Source organism: Silene latifolia, chromosome 9 (assembly GCF_048544455.1).
Source record: "Silene latifolia isolate original U9 population chromosome 9, ASM4854445v1, whole genome shotgun sequence".
NCBI lineage: Eukaryota > Viridiplantae > Streptophyta > Magnoliopsida > Caryophyllales > Caryophyllaceae > Silene > Silene latifolia.
Window position 1 is genome coordinate 191,486,934 of NC_133534.1, and position 5,765 is coordinate 191,492,698.

The following is a 5,765-nucleotide window of genomic DNA, read 5'->3' on the forward strand; positions in this document are numbered from 1 at the left end:
ATTGGAAAATAAATCATCAGGCTCCAACTACAAATCCAGCCTGGAACCCTATTCTCATCTATCATCATGAACATTGATTTCTCAAATTTTGGAAGTCCGAGTCCTTCAAAGATCAAGGGAACAAACCTTGACTCAGATGCAGACGACATCCCTGACAAACCTTTCAATACTGACAAGACAGGAGCTTCCATAATGATGGCAATGGTCCAGGAAATCTAAAAGCTTTATGAGAAAATCAAGAAGATACCTAGAATCCCTACCAGCATAGAGGAGGCCAAGCGTAAAGTTATGCTGACTTACCTTTTGTTGATGAGATAACAAAGGTGGACCTACCCAAGAAATTTGTGGTGCCATCAATGAGGACTTATGATGGAACTGCAGATTCACAAAATCATTGATTTGACTCATATTTGAGCACATTTAGTCCCCGAATTAGCCTCGTTCCTATGCTTTATAGTGCATAATTGGGTCATTTACTATCTTTAGTTTCCCATTTTGCATATTCTTTGAGGTTTTGTTTCCTTGTTAGGAGAGGAGTGCAAACCTTGCATTTACATGGCGAAATGGAGCCAAATTGATCGCATCCAATGACCAAGAATTAAAGGGAAGACGATACTAGAAGGCCTATGTAGATAATAAAGTAGATTGGGCAATGATGAAAGGATCCTTGCATCCTCAACAAGATCCCCGCGGATTGTTGAGGAATGAAGAGAAGAGAAGTTGTCTGGCCCAGGATCTGAGCGGATTGCCAGCAATCCGGGCGTCTCCCTGCACCACAATCCGAGCGTCCCGAACTTAAGACGCTAGTCTTGAAGCCATAAAATCCGAGGGTCGCCCCTAATGATCCGCTCGGATCTCCTGACAGAACCCACCGTGCCAGCACCCATGCCGCTCGGGACGAGCATATCCATACGGGACTAGCAAAACGGAGATGCTCATCTCCTTGGAGAGGAGCATTTCCTCAACTTTTCTTAAGGGTCTTAATAGTCATTTAAGCCCTTAGTAACCCTAATCTTTGTACCTAATCTTTAGTATAAATACCCCATTGTACTACTTAGATTAACATGCTCTCTTAATCAAGTTGTAATCAATTAGTAATCTCATCTTAATCTTGTAATCAACTATTAATCTAGTTTTAATACAAATCTCATTCCTTAATCTTTCCTTAATTTCTTTATTGTTCATCATTTATTTTGGGTAATTAGAAGATTATTTGGGTTTATTTGGAGGATTGACAACCTTCCATCAATCATCAAGTACTTCTATTATTCTTTGCTTTATTATTTGGAATCATCTTCATAGGTATAATTCTCTTTTAATCCTTTTTAATTATTGTTAATCATTTTCATTTGTTCATCATGTTTTGTCTTGCTAGTATGATTGACAACCTTGTTAACATGTTAAACTTGATAATGAGTCAGTAGTTTCCTTAACTAGGGTTAATGGGGAATTAGGGGAAACCAACATGGGGATTGATTCATGCTTAATCTAATATGTTTTCATAATTAATTTTCTTGCTTGTTGTGATTCCAACTTATGCACATGTTATGTTTGATGAAATGCGAGCCTATGAATCCTTACATTTTTTTACCCATAACCTATCTTTTCAATGAGACTTGTAAGATATAAACCAACTCGAGTCTCATTAGACCATGCATATAGTTGGATAGGAAGTACTAAGTCGACTTGTAGGTGTTGTACAATCTAATCGATTCGGCTCTGGGACCCAAACTTTCCTAGGGATTGTAAGCTATACACTAACTCCCATGAATCCGCTATAAACCCATGACACCCTAGTGCTTTTAATCAATTGTTTACATCTCATTCTAATCATCTTGCTTGTTTTTATCACTTTATTTTTATATTGTTGATTAGTTTTGTTGATCTCCTATCTCAACCCAAATTGTGACACCCTTAGACACAACCATTTGCAATTGAAAATCCTACATCAATACCCGTCCCTTGGGATCCGACCTTTACTTGCCTCTTTACTATGAGTAGTTTGTAAAGTTATAAATATTGTTTTGGTTAGGTGACTTTTGACGACGATTTTACCACACACCAAAAATGGCGCCGTTGCTGGGGACGGTGTTAACTTGATTTGATTTTCATTAATTATTTTTAGTTGTGTCTTTCTTTACCTTGGGGAAATCAATCTCCTCAAGGTTGTTCTAATTGTTTTCAAGTTGTTTGATATTTTGCATGTCTAGGAGATCACAAGGTAACTTGTTACCCATTGATCTTGAAATTGAAAGAACTTTGACCAACAATAGATGACTTGCTAGAAATACTTTGAGAGGTATTGGTGAGATTGTGGACATTCAACCAAATAATATTGACTTCACCAACCCTTTTGCAAGAGAAGGAGAGGATAACCCAATACAAAACCCACCACAAAATCAACCCACAATGCCTCAATTCTCATCACATTCCGTACCAACCGAGGAGAACCTATCAAATGGTACTCCTACACCACAACATTTAACCGGTAATTTCATTGCCAATTCTGCATTCATTCAATTAGTTGAGAGAAGTCAATTTGGAGGGATGCCTAGTGAAGACCCTCATTCTCATATGGAGACTTTTTGTGACTATTGTGATACGATCTCTCAAACCGGAGTTACTCAAGACCAAATTCGATGGGTCTTATTTCCTTTTTCTTTGATTGGTTCTGCGAAACAATGGTTAAAGAGCCTAGATAAGGCTACTCTTGGTATTGATTCTTGGAAGAAATTGGCACTTGCTTTCTACAAGAAATTCTATCCTCCGGAAAAGACTAACATGTTGAGAGCCCAAATCACCGGGTTCAAACAAAGGGATGAGGAATCTTTGTATGAAGCATGGGAGAGATTCAAGGACACTTGTCGATCTTGTCCACACCATGGACTTAGCGAGTGGTTCCTTATACAACAATTTTGGAATAGTCTATATGAAGACTCCCGAAATATTCTCAATATGGGATCAAATGGTATGTTCACTGAAGTCGATGACAATCAAACATGGAACAAAATTGAAGAAATGGCGGTTCATAACTCGCAATATAGTAGACCTCGGAAGGCTATTAGAGGAGGAAAGCATGAGGTGGACTCCATTACTCAATTGGGTGCTCAACTTAGTGCTTATATTGATACCATTAATTTGAAGTTTGAGAAGGACATGGCTAAACTTGAAGAGGCCTCCAAATCACCCAAGCAACATGTTAATGCTATGTTGGCATCATCATCAATTCCAAGTGGAGTATGTGAGAGTTGTGGAACTTTGGGACATGACCAAAGTGAATGTAGGGGAACAAGTGAACAAGTGAATGCTTTCTTAGCATACAAGAGTGGCACCCCTTATTCCAACTATTACAATGAGAATACCAAATTCCACCCCAATCTTTCATACAAAAGTCAAAATGTTCAAAACCCTCAAACATAAACCCCACCTCCAATGAGAAACCAAGCTCAAAGACCCTTTTACAATCAAAACCAAAGTTATCAAAATCAACCTCCATACAATCAAACAAATGACCAAGGTTTTGATGTTCAAAAAGTGGTCCTCCAAATGCAAAAGAACCAAGAATTTTTCACTCAAATGCAAAAGGATAGCCAAGCAAAAGACATCACCATCAACAACATACTAGCTCACATGAAGATGTTGGAAACCCAAATGTCTCAATTAACATCTTCTAGTTCTCAAAGACAAAAGGAGCAATTACCACCTCAAGGTTATCCCCCAAGACATGAGTTGGTGAGTGCCATCCATTTGAGAAGTGGTACAAGGTATGAAGGGCCGAAGAGGCCCATTGATGAAGATGTTGTGAATGCTAGTGACAAGGAAAGAGTTGTGGAAAACTCTAGGGAAGAAGAACCCACCATTCAAGAAGTTTCAAAGAAGAATAAAGAGAAGGCTAAGGAGAAAGAGCCAATTGTGATTAGACTTCTATTTCCAAGTCGTCAAGCTAAGCCTAAGTTCGATGAACAACTTGGAAAGTTCATGGAGATTGTGAAGAACTTGGAAGTCTCAATCCCATTCGCCGAATTGATTAACCATGTTCCGGCCTATGCGAAATAAATGAAATATATTATTACAAAGAAGAAATCCATCCGGAAGCTAGAGACTTTTGCGTTCACTAAGGTGAGTAGCTCCATACTACAAGGAAGTTCACCTCCAAAACTAAAGAATCCGGGAAGTTTCTCTATTCCATGCACCATTGGCGACACTACAATCAACAAAGCTTTGTGTGACCTTGGGGCAAGTGTGAGTGTCATTCCATACTCGGTGTCCAAGAGGCTAGGAATGGGAGAACTCAAGTGCACTAATATCATATTCCAAATGGCGGATCGATCAACGAAGACACCTTTAGGGGTATGGGAGGATGTCCCGGTAAGAATTGGCAAGTTCTTTATCCCGGTGGACTTTGTTATTGTTGACATGGAGGAAGACTCCAACATTTCTATCTTTTTAGGAAGACCATTCTTACACACCGCGGGAGCGGTGATTGATGTGAAACATGGAGAGCTCACACTTGAAGTGGGAGATGAAACAATAACTTTTAACCTTGACAAGACAATGAGAGCTCCCCGCTTACATGAGCCATGTTTCATGATTGATCATTATAGCCGATAAAGTGATAGGAAGAAGTTGACATCTCAATGCAAAGAACAAGCTATGGGTAAAGAATCACCGCCCATATGGGAGAAGAAAACGGATAATCTCCAAGATGCTCCATCAAAGAGCAAGAATGTTTCGACAAGAATGAGAGCTTGAATAGCTCACCACCACTCATGACAAGAGAAGAAGAAGGCCTCATTGGCCATAATGACAAGAAGAAAGAGGAGTTGTTCTCATCAACTGATGATACTATTGGGGAACAAGTAGATGAAGTATGCGGTCTATGGGATGATGAGTTTGAAGGGTTAGTCAACCCTTATATTGTTAATGCTATGACCTAAGACCACAATGAAGGACACAATGTGCAAAGGTCTATTGAAGATTTTTATAATGACAATGAACAAGTCTTCGATTACTTCTTCAAGGTGTTGAGCAACATCAACAACACCTTGGCTATACCCCCCTGACATCTCATACATGAATGAGAGTTTGGTGGAGTCCTCCCTAAACCACCATTTGTAAATATTCTAACCCCTAACTTGCATTTTACTTATTGTATTGCATTTTTGTCAATTTTGGATTTATATTTTTATGCTTTGATCAAGATAATCATTTTGAGAGAAATTGAGGGAGGTACTTATATGTTTATTGATGTGTAGTGTTTTGACATAGTGTGGGGATAACAATTCCCTAGGCTACCCAAGCCTTCGTAGTGCCCCCACAATGAAGAACGAAGAGGAAATGACTTGGGTTACGGAATACCCATGGGTGGAACTGAATCCGTGAGGTATAGGGGCAATCTGAGCGTCTAAGGAAGAATACGCTTGTCTTCGCTAAATATCTGAGCATCCTTAGAGAAAGACGCTCGTCCTGAAAGAGCTGGAAAGGAAAATTTTTCTCTAACTGAAAATCCGAGCGTCTCCTAAAGAAATCCGCTCGTCTCAGCCAAGACGCTCGTCTCAGTGAAGATCTGCTCGTCCTGCTTCTATTAAAATCTAGGATTTCTCCCTGACCAAGAATCTGAGCGTCCTCAACATAATCCGCTCGTCTCCTTACAACAAGACGCTCATCTCCTACTGAAGACGCTCGTCTCAGCACGGGTTACATTTTCTGAAACTGGCTGACAAAGAATCCGAGCGTCCCGTGTTGCAGACGCTCGTCTCCCCTGC

The 5,765-nt window shown here is 39.8% G+C and overlaps 1 non-coding gene across 1 annotated transcript; it reads right to left on the reverse strand.

Annotated features, from left to right (window-relative positions):
* Positions 1–2,781: 2,781 nt before the first annotated feature.
* LOC141603474 (small nucleolar RNA R71) lies at positions 2,782–2,888 on the reverse strand. Its single transcript, XR_012525348.1, has one exon. It is a non-coding gene; the product is annotated as a small nucleolar RNA R71 (small nucleolar RNA).
* Positions 2,889–5,765: the final 2,877 nt, after the last annotated feature.